The sequence below is a fragment of the Amphiura filiformis genome, chromosome 10 (assembly GCF_039555335.1).
Source record: "Amphiura filiformis chromosome 10, Afil_fr2py, whole genome shotgun sequence".
Classification (NCBI taxonomy): domain Eukaryota; kingdom Metazoa; phylum Echinodermata; class Ophiuroidea; order Amphilepidida; family Amphiuridae; genus Amphiura; species Amphiura filiformis.
In genome coordinates this window covers 56,222,739-56,240,159 of record NC_092637.1, presented here as the reverse complement: position 1 = coordinate 56,240,159, position 17,421 = coordinate 56,222,739, and the positions used below count along the sequence as shown (strand labels likewise).

Sequence of the window (17,421 nt, the reverse complement as noted above, 5' to 3'; positions counted from 1 at the left end):
TCTTGTCTAATATCTCTCCCAACAAGTAATACGCGTTCATTAACCTATAAGTGTGCAATATTTGTTTGTCTTTTAACATGTCTTGAGTGACTATACAGTATTTACCATGATAAAATCATTGACATTTTACAGCAGAATGTGAAATATTTATTTATCTTTTAATCTGTTTTAAATGGAAAAGGATAATCATTATTCCTGCATCATGATAAAACAGTAAAAACAGTAAAAAAAAATCGTATTGTGTAATTGATGCATTCTTTTGATTTCACGAAGGAACTCTTGATACACTTGATGCTATCACTGATTTACATGTAAAGCCTCCTTCCCTACTAAAAGTGGCACAATTGTGATTTTGCCATTTCGTTGTTAACTAAACATATCTCGAGATTAAAACAAGCAAATTGAACAGAACAAACGGCATTTGAGAGCTAAGACTACGCCCTTGACGTTGATGTAAGCATCGTGTCACAACGGTATTTTCTAATTGCCAAAGCTTTTCACTTGCACAATTTTTTTGAGACAGATAATGGATTTGGAGCGTTCTATTTTGGGGGACAGGATAAAACGTTCCAGTTTTATAGTCGAGTCATCAGCATCCGAGTCCGAGTACTTCTTTCATTATTTGGCGTATCGTGGAATTATGAGTTTTCCATATAGTGGCGCATCAACTATAAGCCACTTTTCATACACATTAATAATAGCAAAATACAAAAACAAAAACAAAAAAAAAATTAGGAAATATCTGCAAAATGGAAAACATTTCGGCATAGTAACGTATCACCTCGCTTCATTCCATATACCATAGTGGAATGAAACCGACGAAAAGTAGCGCCATAGGGATTTTAAGGAGACCGGGGTGTAGGTGTAGGTCACAGTATTCAGTATTCGTGTTTTCCATTATGACATATCGTTTTGTACCTATTGTTTTCAATTTACCAATTATGTGTCTTTATTTGTTTTGAAAGTTATTATAAAGATACATATTTACATATTTATTTTACTACAGAAATTTCACATCAATTATAAAACCAAATGTATTTCTGATTCACACAACTCAACTTAATTTGGCATTTCTTCAACCCCGATTTTCACAAAAAAGTTGTTTATCCCCAGTGTACAACGATACGCCACTAATTGAATACAGCCGAAGAATTGTGTACTCATTTATGTACTTGTTAGGCAGATTTAACGCTTACGAGAAATGATCATACTGCTCCATAGAAATGACACGTTTGCTTAAATAGTTCGCAGTTTCCTAGGGTAACATTTGAAGCCACATAGCGGATACTGTATCAAGTATCTTTAATAAATAGAATAAACTACAAGATGTGGTTGAAGTCTGCAATAAAAACATTAATATCGATGTCGAACCTGACTGTCTGACCTCGTTTTTCTATTCGCTTATGCTTGGCGCTTATTTCGCCTCAACTTAACACTAAAACGTTACCGTTGCATAAGGTTCCGTTGATGATAAATGTGAACTCTTGCATGTGTTTATTACTCTTCAATGACTATTGTTCCCTTTTATTGTTAAAATAAATACTTACGAAAATGGATCACGTGTATAAAACGGAGCAAGAAACATATTCAATATTAGGCCCCGGCATCGACGTTTTTGCCGAGAGCTAAGTTATGATATAGTTTTAGTCGGCGACGATTTTGTTAAGTCTCGAGAGACTATCATTCTTAATTTACAGAAGATAAGGATTATTTAGATGGCGCCAAACATATATTTGAAACTTCATTATTCGTCATTACCAATGTCAAGGTATTTCGCCGATGGTAATGGATAATTGATACCACAGTTTTATCATATTTTTCAAACGTCTATGGTTTTAGTAGCGGACGTTATCCCATGGGATCTTGGCGACCTTGTTAACATAATTACCCTATTGTCATTTCATTCGTCTCATCGTATGATTTGTTCAATTAGGAGTCTGGAATTCCCGCATTAGCTAGGTCGAGTGCATAACCATTTTGCTCGCATGCTCGTCTTTCTTATAAATCCATTTAGTCCATCAGTCTTAGGTGCGAAGGGTTATCTCTAAGGCTTAGTTTTTACGGGGCGACAGTAAGGTAAAATATCTTATCTTCGTTAGAAATCAACAACACTGCACATCATTTTATTTTTGTTTGACCTCCGGTTCCAAAACAAATGTGAAGTGGTCACGGTGGATGTTATTTCAGCGAAACATATTTGCAATAAATCATTGCGTATTAAAAAAAAAGCGCAGTGATTGTTAGTGCGCTACGCACAGGCAAAACGCCTAGACGTTGATCCACAAGCCTCAGTACACTTTACAGGTTGTCGCTGACCACTACGGCCCCACATCACTCCATAATCCTTTTAACAACAAATCAGGGAATTTGCTGCTACAAGAGCGTACACCCTTGATATTCCACAAATAACCATCGCAACCAGGATCAGCTCCCTGAATTTCATACGGGTCAGAACTAGACAATTAGCAGTAACTTCCCTGTCCAGGTGAATTTCAAAGTAACTCAATTTTTCACGAGAGCATACCAGGCACCGCCAGAGTTAGAACCCGGAACCTCTCGCACCATAATCGAACGCCTTAACGATTGAGCTAATTACACTTTCCTGGTTACTTCATGACCAATGAAGAAAGCACATAGATATTGTAAAACCTATAGTTTTATTTACCCAAGTGTCGTAAAGTGCTTACAGGAAATGACACAACTGACTTCTTTACCTGACATCGTATCTTAAAATAAAATAAGCTGTTGCTTTATTCATTACGCCTATTTTTTATTGTTCCAGCCAGTTTTAAAACGATCCTCTAATCAACGTATGACAACAAGTAATCTGTAAATTGCTAAATGTGTGCTATCGAACTTTACTTACAGTCAGTCTACTCTGAAGTACAAAGTACCGACTCGGACGCACACATTGTGCCGACTTTGAAGGCACGCATACCTGCAGCAGAGACACAGCACTGCGCACTGTTAAAGCGCTGTATACTCGCGCGTTGTCACTTTGTACTTCAGAGCGGACTGCTAACAACGATTTTCGTTGTTTCTTGTCCCCCTCTGGATATTGTTTATATTTCAGTTCCAATTTGTACAGTTGTTCGAATATTTAAGGCACCCTCTTGTATCGTTTATCTTTAGTTTAGTGTGTTTGCCTATCCCCAGTTCTTTTTATCGCTTCTTCATATGTCGATTAACCCTACAACTACCGGTCTACAAAGGGGGTGGTGGGGGTGTTGCACCCCAACCAATTTTCAATTATAAACGTCATACACCGTTATATTTGGGTCCCAAATGTATAGCTTTAGGTCTCTTCTATGCAGTGATACCAAAATAAGTACAATCATGCTCCACATAATACTGATGTGATGTCATAATATGATGGCGCCCATGCATATTAATTTGTGTAAAAAAGTATAGGCAAAATTGATTTTTGGCTAAAAATTCTTCAAAAAATGCGATTTTCACCGATTTTTTTCCTCAATATAAATAAAAAAATGTCAACCTAACTAACAAGTAAATAGTCAATAGCTCTTGGAGGGAAAAGACAATCATTGATTTTATAGTAGAAACCAATGGTGGGTCTCCCCCCCCCCCCTCTATATGGTCATCTTTGATGGCAGGTCATACACCCGGTTCTAGGGTAATAATTTTATCATTAAAATGAGCGCAAATGATAGATCTACGATTAGCTTGGGGCGTTTGGGCGTAAAGCCATGCATTTTTTTTGTGAAGGATAAAAAACTTAGGGGGGTTGGGTGTAAGTCGAACTAAACCTACTTTTGTGCCTACATTGTTGTCTCGTGTCACCCTCTGCATTTCATTTATTTGTGCACTTAAGGGGGTACTACACCCCTGGCCAATTTTGTGCCTATTTTTGCATTTTTCTCAACAATTATAGCACATTGGTGACAAGTAAGATATGTATATTCAACAACTCTTCCTATACTTTTGTATAGGACCCAACCGTTGTTAATCCATGATGAATCCACACTTTTACAGTAAGCGTATACGCGAACGCCAGCGCACATCCGCGTTACGCGTGAGCGCGTAAAATTCGTCATGTCTGGAATCTGTGTGCGTATCACGCTTACAAGTTGAATTCAGTATTTTGGAAGTATCGGATAAAGATTGCCGTTTTATTCAGTTTTATTGCTGATATCAACAGAAATCACCGATCTTTTTGTAAGGCTGACTGTCAATGATTAACTATACATATCGTCGGTCGCAACACATAGTGGCGTAGAGTGATTTTCAAATTTTCCGTTTCACATAGTGGCGCATAGGTTTAGAGTTAGCTATTATCCTATAATAGTTATTCCTTGTTAACTTTTAAAGACACAGTTTAATAGTTTGAACCTTAAACTTTAATTACAAATGGAATCGGGCCACTGAGAGATAACAGTGGAGGAGTATCGACTCCGTTGCTAGTAGCATATCCTTCGAAAATGTTTTGTTCGGAAACGTATTGTGTCCTTTACGTACGCCACTATGTGTTGCGACCAACGATATCTTATGTTCCTCATGATTACCATGTGAATTATACGATCTTTAGCTTGTTTTCGTTGTTGAAAGGATTCAATCATGTTTCACCGTTGTTCATCACCGATTAACAACTCGCGTCCAACGCGTCTGCGTGGTTTACTTCGCTCGGGCAGCTAAAGCTGCCCTCGCGAAGTAAACCACGCAGTCGACGCCGACGCATCGATGTTAATCGGTGATGAACAACGGTGGCTATGATTGAATCTAATTATAGGGGCAAGGACTACAACAACTGTACTGAAAACTCAGCAACTCAAAGCAAGTAGTTATTGATTTATTATTAATATTAATCAAATATTGGTTTTCCCTCATTTTTGACTGTAACTCCACAACTGTTGTCTGTGCTGAAATAAAATGTCCAGTGCAGTAGTTGTAGTCTTTGCCCCTATAATATACATATCCTACGTATCCCCAATGCGCTATAATTTTTGAGAAAAATGCAAAAATAGGAACAAAATTGGTCAGGGGTGTAGTACCCCCTTAAGAACCCCTGCTTTGTTACCATGCATGTTGATCGTTTAATATAACAAAATCGCCCGGAAAAGCTTCACTGAAGTCATTTGCTATTAGTATGCCTTTTGTATTGTTATGTACGGTAACTCTTAAATCTAGCAGCAAAAGCAGATATTTCAATGGATTGAAGTGCACAATGTTGTTAAGAAAGGCGTGTACTCTTTGGCCCGTGTAAGTAGATTTTACGCTTTACGTTGAAGACATATTGAAACAATACATTCAGGATATTGGACATTCACTAAAATGCATTCAATCAAAACCAATGTTAACAATTTGTAATTTGCCCAAAAAAGTACGAAAGGCAATGTAGTGTAATTTTACACTGTTAGCTTTCATTATTATTCACAACACTTTATGTAAACAGCGCTTAGCCTATTGTACAAATATAAGCCACAAGTCGCATTTGAACCAAACATCTCGCACAATGTGAATCTGCCACCCTTGTAAATGCTAGTAATAAGGGACGACACGTTATGCTCAAATGTAGTGCCGTAAATTGTCTGTAATCATGAGTAGACATCTCTCAGTGTTGCTCATTGTCAGAATCGACGCTCGACACTGTCCACGTACTACTCGTCAGTGTAAAATACCATACAGTATTGCTTACATTTAAATGCAGTTGGAATATCTGTTTTAATTACAAGTAGCCAATTCTACATTATCTCACTACAGGTTGTTGACGAGATCCAGACGGCGTGATTATTAAGTCCAGCGAGAGAGTAATACCGTGTCTTCCGGTAATATATCAACTCACGACGCCAAGGATTGCTAGCTAGGAGACAATTTATAGGCACCAGTGGAAATCAAAAGTGAGAAGAACTTGTAGCCGAGGTGCTGCTATATTGATTGAGGTCATTATCACTAGTGTTGGTAAGTCATTATTTGTTTATAATTTTAAAGTATGGTAATCGTTGACAGATGGTCCGAATTACACATCAATTCGATTTATTATATATATATGTCTTTCTTACAATGACTTTACTCAAAAAATGTAAATGACATTACGATGGTCTAACAATGTGTGTCAATTGGCGCATTTAGTATTGCTTAAATATGACTTGTGATAAGTGATATTTTGACATAATCCCCAATTATATCTTGCGCATGATGAGAATATTATATAATTTGCGTCGGGATATCCTCAGTACTCAATAACTGAATACGAAATAAACTAGGTTAATTTTTTTCACAATCTCCCAAGTAACAACGTACTATCTGACTGGACACACACTATTCTTTATATGGCATAAGACTTGTTGGTTAAAGGTGGCATGTTATTTACATCCAAACACTAAACCTTTGCATTAGCACTCGACTGATTTTGAGAACAATAAAAATAAAAATAGAATATGTTCTTATTGCTTTCTACATGTACTTGAGAGAAAAGATAATTTTGATTTAGGTCTAAAACAAGTTTCAAACATCAGGTATACTTTGTTGTTTGCAACTTACGATCCGTTTTAACAAAATCTGCTTTTTGGGATTTACGTGTGTTTTTTTTTTTGTTTTTGTTTTTTGTTTTTTTTTGGTGTTTGTTTTTGTTTTGTTTATTTCTGTAAATATTTTGTAATTTGGGGAAATTCCAAAACAAAACTTTTGGGTGTTTATTCATTTGTACAGGAAAGAAAAAAAAAATTGTTTCCCAATTCAGGTAAAATCTGGTCCGGTTGAGCCCATAGATTAGCTTGCGCAATTATTATATTGGTCAATCAAATAACCAATAACAACAACAACACAAAGACAAAAAAAACAATAAATGAATGTAATTAAGACGGATAAGACATATCAGAAACTTTTTAAATACTTTCACAAAATCGTTTTCATCGAGATCCTTAAAAAAATACGTTTTTATAATTTCGTATCTTTTGAAACACAAATAAAACGAAATGCACCAATCGTGTGCATTCAGGTTTATTATAACCCAATGCTAATTAAGCCATCAGTGGTTATCAAAACGTATAAGTTAACTGAATTTTAACTTATACGTTCACATGACGACTTTCGCAAAAGGTTAATCCCGATCAGCGGCAACACGAAAATACAATATAAAGTTACACACCGTAATTGCAAAATTCTCAATGACAATATCCGCTATCTATCCATAATATGCTTGCAATGAGAGTGCTCTTATGATGCCTTCTAGCATCAATATCTAGATTTCCGTTTCAAGCAATTTGTCGGAAAATTTGACCCGCTTCTTTGTTAATAGTTAAATGTTGATATACCCACTATCGCAGAGAGGACACTATCGTTCGACCTTACAGCCATGTGTTTTGAACATGGACAGAAATGAAGAAAATATTTCTTAAGTTTGAAATTAGTTTGACATACTGTTAGTAATGTTACCTTCCACATGGTTCCTTTCTAAGTATGTCTCTTCAGGGGAAAGAAAGAAAGAAGAAAAACAAAAACAGTCAGCAAAAAAAAATATTACTTCTTCCTCTATCCTGCGGCAACCATCGTACAATCTAACTTACAATATATTTTAACTACCTGGTTTAAAGTCTCTTTAAAATGGTTTTAAGAAGTAATATGTAAAAAGTTTGAAAAGAAAATATTAATATTATGATTTTTAACAAACTAATTGCAATTTTGACTATTAAACAAAATGCACCAAACTAATGAATAGATCGGTCATTTATTGACCTGCCGTTATAGACACCTAGTTATTTGTAACCTTTGACAATAGTATTGTATTGTTCTTTTGATCATTAAGCCATTGTCATGTTTAATAAACAAGAACGCATACATTGCAAACATTGGTTTATAATTATAGAAAATAATTCAATGTTTGCTTTCATTTGGTATTTATTTTTTTAAACAAATCTAATTATCTCCTTTAAGTAGACCATTCTAAGCACTAAAAAACTATTAACATATGACAGCTACAGTATTAGGTTAGCTGTCCATATTATAAATTAAAACCATTAAAATATTCTTGTACCTCGAAAATCGAAATCGGGTTAAGTTCTTCTAGTCTTGTAGATACGTTATTTTTACTTTAAGAACAAAATGGTTAAAACAATTTACCTTCCAAGCTAAAAACAACAATATTTCGCGAATGAAGAGGTTTGTATGTGTTGCGACATAAACCGGACATGGAAATGTGAAGTCCTCTGCCGAGAACACAGGTTTTTTGCCAGTTTAAGCAAGGGAAGCCATTAGAATAAAACAAGAGACCAGTCCCACCTTAAATAGGGACGGGGACACAGAACTTTTTAGAATATAATGATTCTCTTCTACATTGTCAACTACATCTAGAAACACAGGAGAATCATCTGTCAGTCTACCAACAGCATTACACCGCTGATGAAGGAGAATGGTTTCTCTGAAATATTGGGTTCAAAAAGTGAGCGTTGTTGACCAGTTTCTCAAATTGATCATCTTATCGCACGGAATTAAAAAAAAATCAATTGTCATATCTTTCTACTGCGCTTAGTTCAGGATTTATAAGGTCGAATAGGTCAAATGTGACCGTCCACGGCAAATGAGCCGTAAATTCCTCCCCGGTCAATTTTGTTTTATTTCGTGTTTAAAAATAAACATCATAAACTTAAAAATGGTATATCATTTGACTTCAAACGATATCCAGAAGCGGAGTTATGGTTAGTTAAACTTTGCTCCTTCAACAAAATTATAGCTTTTTTCGTTTCTATGTGTGTCTCTTTTTCCACATTGCTGGCAATAAATATCAAACAGTCATTTCAAATCATCCCCAAGTCAACGAGGTTTAAGAAGGTTCTCTCATTGTTAATTGTTGGTTATGCATACCTATACAAATAACCCACCACTTGAAAAGGATTTAGCAAAAGCAAACAAAGACCAGAGCTATTAAAAGTTCTATAGCCATCTAAGGTAGAAGCTTATTATCCACTTCATTAATAGGATTATTGATTGGTGTTGTGACTATCCAAATAAGACAGATGTCGCGCCAGCTTAAGTGACCGATGAATACGACCTTCGTACACATTTTACACCATAACTCAGAATACAATTTAGGGAATTTACGGCTCGTTTGTGCTGCCGGGTCACAAATGTCAAAAAAAATTCAATACACAGAGGTCAAATTAACATATGGTCCGATTTGATCGAAACCGGTCTCAAATTACTCCCCTTAAGAAAGGAAATATCCAACATACAGCCTGTCTCAAAATACCGTTGTGACATGATGCTTACATCAACGTCAAGTGCACAGTCTTAGCTCTCAAATACAAGAAAGGAAATATCCAACATACAACCTGTCTCAAAATACCGTTGTGACATGATGCTTACATCAACGTCAAGGGCATAGTCTTAGCTCTCAAATACCGTTTGTTCTGTTCAATTTGCTCTTTTTAATCTCGAGATATGTTTAGTTAACAACGAAAGCGTCAAATCACAATTGTGCCACTTTTACTAGGGAATAGGGCTGGTACATGTAAATCAATGATAGCTGATGTTGATGCGTCTAATGCACTCCTGCCCTTTGGGACTCGTGCATTAGACGCATCAACACCAGCGAACGCGCATTATTTTGTCTAATTTCATTAATTTGTCTTATTTCATGAACTTGTCAAAGTTCATTAACCTATAAGTGTGCAATTTTAACATGTCTTGAATGACAAATGAGAACAGTATTTACCATGGTAAAATCATTGGCATGCAGATGTATTTAATTTTACAGCAGAATGTGAAATATTTATTTATCGTTTAATTTGTCGTAAGTGGAAAAAGAGAACCATTATACCTTTATCATGATAAAACATTAAAAACAATTATGTATTGTTGTGTAATTGATGCATTCTTTTGATTTCACGAAGGAACTCTTGACAAACTTGATGCTATCATTGATTTACATGTACAGCCCTCTTCCCTAGTAAAAGTGGCACACTTGTGATTTTACCCTTTCGTTGTTAAGTAAGCATATCTCGAGATTAAAACAAGCAAATTGAACAGACTAAACGGCATTTGAGAGCTAAGATGTAAGCATTATGTCACAAAGGTATTTTCTAATTGTCACAGAGGGCGCTTTTCACTTGCACAATTTTTTTTGAGACAGGCTGTATATTTAATTCATAATTTAAGTGCATTTTTGTATTGTCATGTCCCCCTTCAGAGTTCATGCAACCATGTCCAATAGAAATATGCTTTACAAGCATAACATTTGACCCATAATTTCATCCGATTCTTATGTTATAAATTTCTCAAACAAATTATTTTCCTATTTGGTTTACCGAGAGGGGTAATTAAAGACAAATTTCGATTGAATCGGAGCATTTCTAAAATGTGGATATTTGATATTTGATCTAATTTACTCCTTAACTAAGTATCCTAGTTTAATATGGCGATTGACTTTTTTTTTTATTCCAAGCAATGAGAGGAACAATTTAAAGTATATTACAACATGATAGAACAAATGTAAACTTTTGGCCCCATTATGACCTTCGACCGCTCGTTGGAAGTATTACATGACTTTTATTGTTGTTGTTGTTGTTGTTGTTGTTTTCCGTTAGTTAAGGTGATATAGCGAATCTGAAATTGAGAGTATGCAGCTTTATTTAAATAATATTTCCATGAAAATTAAGACGCTGCAAAAGTTTTAATCTCAATGAATCATTACTAAACATTTTTGTTTAGTCTGGGAGTAGTCTTAATAATATGGAAAACTTCATAGATATTGAAAGGTGAAATATTGATGGACCCAGATGATGGGTTAACTACTATATATGTCTTTATTTTATGTAAATGTACCATATTTTACAGCAACGAAACTTGTTATGTGTTAGTTTGACGTAAACAACATTGTACGTATCTGTTTAGGGTTTAAAATTGTATGTGACGTGTCATGTCAAGAGGAGACACTTTTGGGAAGGTTATCAATTTTGAGGTTTTTACATATCTTACATAGAGATATTTTGCTCCACAACGCCGTTTTCCCCCAGGAAATCGGACATTCCTAAGCGAAGATCTTGAGTTCGTAAGTTATGGTATTACAAAATTAGAAGTTAAGATAACGGCCTTTAAAAATATTATTGACAATGCTGAGAGTAGGAATTACCTTGAACAAATATCTCAAAATATACAAGATGCCAGTTATATTCCGGTCTGAAAGTATCAGACAATAATTTTAACATTAATAACATCACAAATTCGCAACAAACCCAAATTGTGACCCCCCGGGCAGATGTTTGGCTATTTCTCCATTTACTCCATCCTGCCCAAAAGTGTCTGCTTTTGACATGACACGTCACATATTTCCTTTACTTCAGTCATGCTTTAATTGCTTACCAGCTTATCTGCTGTGTAAGCATAAGTATGTCACAACACTACTTACCTTGTCCCTCTATTGTTAAAGCTGTATTGTATATAACATTTCCAATAACAAAATATGTCCAATAAAATGTCGCTAAAATATGTGCTATGGTACGGTCCTTTGATCTGTGCATGACCACATGCATATACGTACTGTGATATGAACATATCGTACGCGTTTGATTAATATTACCATCGTAATAGTTAACCGACGGTTTCTGCTCTTTGTTCAACATTTTGGAATTTAACAAAGCTGCAACACCGAAAGTCTTGAATATTGAAGGACATGTTAGTTTAAATATGTACATTACAATCGTGTAAAAATCAGAATTTTTGAAAATATTGAGGGCACCCACAGCAAATGTTACAATATTAAGTTAAGAAATCCATATAATAGTTAATAAGTTATATTATACCTCATGTAAAGTCTTATAAGCACATGACACAATACATAGTCATCCCAGTTACAAGTGTCCAATAGCTATCGTTTTGATTTAATGACTAGCATCAACTTAATACTGTAGCATCCCACGACCTGTTTGATTTATTTTGACACGCAACACATGATATAAAAATAATACTAACATAAGACTGATATATTAAAATTTGTAATTATCACAAAATCTGAGTTTCATCGACTTAAATAAGAGCGTAATTTTAACTTTATCTATCATACGTTAACAAATACGATGTAATTAACAGAGCTATTAATTTACAACGTTTGATGTAACCCGTCATATTATTCTGTCTTGAATGTCAAGTGTTACTGACATTGAAGAATTTCAAATATTGTGATATTAAATCAATATTATTAGTTCGTAGGTTCATTAAATTTTGGAGTTGATTAGGTACAGATTTTTAAAACACATATAATTACTAATGTCACCAAAAATGGCTCAAACACGTATTAATAACCTAATTATCTTACGTAATATAAAAGTTACGGGAGAATTTTAAAATATAATATACTTTTTTTGAAGTAGAAATAAGCTGAATCCGTTTAACATTATACTTTGAAAAGTATTTGTACCAATCTTCAACACCACTGAACTCCCACCAAAAAATAGCCAATCTGGTCAAAGCCCGTCTAGCGACGACATTTTTCCATAATGTGCGAAAAGTGGACCACCTGAAGTCGATATTATAATGTTTCATTATGTGATGCGATCAAGCAAAATCAGTCGGAACTCGAAAATATTCTATTTTCATTAATTAGAGGATAGTAAAAAACATTTACAAAGCTGCATTTTGCAGAAACCCAGTACCAAAGATATGAGCAATTTAAGAGTTTCCAAAACAATAGGAAACAAAAGGAAATGTTCCTTTGTTTGGCTATATCTCAAAATCAATATTTCTGAGTTCCGACTGATTTTGCTTGATCGCATATAACAAAACGTTTCAGAATATAACAGCAGAGAAGGATAGAGATATTGTTTCTGTATTCTGTCAGATCATTATGTATGGGAATCTGCACATTGGTATCAGAACAAAATCGTCGGTAATCTTGCAGATCTAGTTACGAAAAAAGGCGGTCAACTAAAGCTCTCTTTAGTAACTGGGTTTCTCATGTTAGAAGAAAAAGCCTTATACTGGCCTAGTGTGTATACAATCCAATGGTGCTGTTATTTGGTGTTTTGTGACCTACTGCCCTCCCAAGAATAAAGACATCATTTACACGATTCCAAAGATACTAGCCCCCTTTAACGTCCTTATACATCTTGGTCTAAGTGCGTTAAGGCATGCTGGATCACTGCTCTTATTTTAAGTTTTGAAACATGTAGCTATGCATCAAGTAAGAAATACATCCATTTTGCACTTTTCTGCATAGGTTTTTTTATGCAAAGCTTTTTGTTTCAGACCTCTTTCGCGTAAAGCAAATGAATCAAAAGAAAACGTTTCTACATTTTGTAAATAACATAAGTTATGATATTTATAATTTATTAAGTAATTAGGAATGCAATTATTAACCATCTACAAGCCTCTATATTATATAACATTTCGAAATGCCAAAATATCTACGAGGGAATAAATCAATGATAGCAATGTAAGGGTAGAACAAGTAAAATAGGTTACACGCGCGCATTTTGGCACGTAGCCGCGCAGTAATGGCTTATTTAATTTCACTGCATGTAGCTAGGGACATATTTTACTTGCCATTTTATACTACACTGGAATGTACCAAGAACATTGAATTGACCACTGAGTGTCAAAAACGTCGACAACATTTGCACTCATGCGTTATTATGAATGTACACTCCTTTAATACGCTTGGCTTATTTATAAGAAAAATAGGAGAAAGCATAAAACTAATTTTCCCGTCAAATGTTGTAATAATTGTGGTACCTTACTGTGACATACATGGGGCAATTATAACGTTGACATTCAACTAAAGCGTGGGCACTTAAATTATATCAGAGACATTTTAAATCAGAATTCTTTTAGAACAATGTAAAGTTACCTAAGCTAGCGTAGCTTATAGAAAACCAATTAGATTATGTCCTAAACATGACAGATGACAATGTGTTCTTGACAACCCGGGAATTAAATATTGGCTAGATGAAATATTACTTGTTATATTGCCACTTCCATTTGATTTACATGTTTCCTAGACTACTTGACTTGCTCACTCAGCCGAAAATGTTCGCACATCAGTTATCTTACACGCGTATTTCTGGTAGCAAGGTTGCAAAATGTATTATCTATTGAGAGTTTTCTAGACTCTTACCAGAAGAAACAATCCAAATTTCGGGACAAAATCGTGATCAATGTAGACCTTCTATGACCCGAAATACCACTAAAAATATTCTACATGGAATTTCACAGGCGCAGGCAGGCTTCACCGTAAATCCAGCTCAGATTACACAAAACGTATACAAACGCAAATAGGGTAGGTAGGCATAGTTGATTTTTTTAATGAAAAAATAAATTTTACAGAATGGTTATACAATTATCTTTTTTTCCGAATGTCTGCTTCACCAAATCGCTAAATTAATCGATTAATATATATGTGCGTCCAAGAAGCACTTAGTATTAGAAATAATGTATAACCGCCAGTTTTGCTTTTGGTATTGTTTGTTCTTTTTAGATTAAGATGGCGATATTGCTGTCAAATGGGACTAACGAAACCCTTTTCAGACGATACATTACACACTAATATGATGAAGCTCTTGACCCAGTTACCGTCACCTTAAACCTTATTTAATACTCCAGTCGCAGACACCAGCTTAAACAATTCACCAGTGCCCTGCAACATATCGAGATTCGTAATAAAGTTCCATCGATTTCATTGTCCAACTGTCAGCTAACTGCTGCTAAAGAATTCAAGAAAATATGCCTTCATATTGTAAACCATAATTATCTCCATTTGATTGTACACTTGTTAATATTAAGGGGGTACTACACCCCTGGCCAATTGTGTGCCTATTTTTGCATTTTTTTCAAAAATTATAGCGCATTGGTGACAAGTAAGATATGTATGTTATAGGGGTAAGGACTACAACTACTGCACTATGAATTTTATTTCAGCACAGACAACAGTTGTGGAGTTACAGTCAAAAATGAGGGAAAACCAAAATCAATAACTACTTGCCTTGAGTTGCTGAATTTTCAGTGCAGTAGTTGTAGTCCTTGCCCCAATATTATACATATCTTACTTGTCAGCAATGTGCTATAATTTTGAGAAAAATGCAAAAATAGGCACAAAATTGGCCAGGGGTGTAGTACCCCCTTAACGTAGGTATTGTGTTATAACATTTGTCATGATACACTAGACATTTTGTATCATCTAGGGCCGACATATTAATAACATATTTATAGAAAATCTCACGAGTATGCAACAGAGAGTATGCAATTTATACATATCTGCAAAATATGAACGGATGCATCCGTAACTACCAACTGTGTTATGTAAAAATCAAAGGTGCAAACTAAATAGCAAATCATAGGTTTTAGTATATAATCTTTTACATACAAAGTATCCCAGAACAAATACCGGGTGCATGAGTTTGGGGGAAAAAGTCGAGATATAATCAAAAAAATAAATACATGAAATACGTACATTTTATTTGATTCGATTTACTGGTTGCGAACAAATTACGATTACATAACGCGCTCATCAATGCTGTTCATTCCAAGTTTGATCAACAAGAGCTTTTTTCATACTCGTACACCCTTCCTAAAGTTAGTGTATCTCATTAAATTTAGTCCTCATTATCGACTATGTAATCAGACAGTGTTATGTTATTGATGACAGAAGTTTTGAGCCAAGAATGACAGTGATCAAGTGTTTACAGCTTTACTTTTATGTTTGATATCATGCAACATTATCAGTGTTGAAGTTTTAAAAGTTTTAAACTTTGCATTATCATTTCTTGGAAATATTCCAAAAACATAAATGTGTGTAAGAAAACTTTTTAAGCGTCTGGAATGATTTATGCAATAACTCTTTATGCAAGACTTATATCAACTTATATCAAGTACCGATCATTATCTTACTGGTTTTGCAAGAAACATACTATTTAAAGTGAACCAAAAGGATTCACCGAACAAAATATAAGCCCATTAAGAGTTCAGCAATAGTGCGCAATGTGTTGTATTCGGGTGATCTTTCTTTCAAACTTGGAATGAAACAGGCGGCGGATGACATGAACGAGCCGGCAACTTGTGAAACCGCCCGGCTGTATGGCATTTTCCAATATAGTCAGTTAGTTTTGTGGGGTTCATTATCGAACCCCAACGGTTTTAGCTTGTATTTATATTATTTATCAACATAGGCCTATTTGTTTGTGATATTTCAAGCGTTTTAAAATTTCAAAATAATCCCATTCAATTACACGGTTGACGATGAAAATTTACTGAATTTAGAGAATGCAATGCGGCCACCACCTGGGATGAAATGAATTAACACGTCGCTCATTTCTCCGCAATCAGTCAACCGATTCAAGTACAATTCGTGTATAAGATGCATAATAAGATGGGCTAAATCAGTTTAACTTTATTTATTTATTTTCATTTTTTGATTATGATGCTTTTTTATTTTGTGGGTAACACCAAGTGGGCATACACTCCCCCATTAGTAGGACAAGGGTTACTCGCGTTTTCATTCACGATTTTTCCATTCATTTACACCCCAATTTATCACGAAGATGAAAAAAAAGCAAAACGCCAAGAAATGTATTAGCAAATATTTAAATATTTGCAGCAAAGTGTGTTTCAATTAATTGCTACAGTGTGTGAAACTTACCACAATGAACCCTTTAAAAGCACTTTCATACAGATGCAATTTTATAAGTTACTGATTGTCACCAATGCTTAAGGGCTGGGGTATGAACGTTTGGACAGTATTTATTTTGGGACATTAGAGCACATCAGACATATCGAATTGCATTCTGAATACGAAGAATGTCATTCTGATATCAAATAATTTTGATTTTTGAAATTCGCAATTTAATACACATTTTATGGCAAATCATTAAAATTGATATTTTTGATATTTAACAGTACTTGAAGTAAACTTTATAAATCTGATGATTTATACTTAAAGTGTATGTAGGTGGGATGAAAATCCGACGATCAATAATATATTGAAAATGTTGACCTTTCGTATTGAAGATATGGATTTTTTTTTCCCAAAACACACAAAAAAAAAAATAGGTCTTTTTGGGAAAAAAATCCATATCTTCAATATGAAAGGTCAAAATTTTCAATTGACCGTCGGCTTTTCCTTCCTGCTACATACACTTTAAGAATATATCATTAGATTTATATAATTTACTTCGAGGACTGTTATATATCAACAATTTGAAAAATATCAAATTTTTATAATTTGTCATAAAATTTGTATTATATTGTAATTTTCAAAAATGAAAATTATTTGATATCAGAAAGACATGCTTCGTATTCAGAATGCAATTCGATAGGTCTGAGGTGCTCTCATGTCCCACAAAAATACTGTAGAAACGCAATAAACGCTCATTTTAGATCCCTTAAAAGGTTTGAATTGATGTCTCAAATGTCACGAAATAGATAAAAGAGCTTCAAATGAAATCTGATCCAAATGCTGCTTTTTATAAGTTTCTGAACAAT

At 34.6% G+C, this 17,421-nt stretch overlaps 1 protein-coding gene across 2 annotated transcripts in view; it reads left to right on the top strand.

Moving 5' to 3' along the window:
• Positions 1–17,421, top strand: part of LOC140163051 (uncharacterized) — a 396,194-nt gene that overhangs the window by 155,475 nt on the left and 223,298 nt on the right. For both annotated transcript variants that reach the window (XM_072186409.1, XM_072186408.1), the window contains exon 3: positions 5,719–5,916. The gene's annotated coding sequence lies outside the window, so the exon portion shown is untranslated. The remainder of the gene's footprint in view (positions 1–5,718; positions 5,917–17,421) is intronic.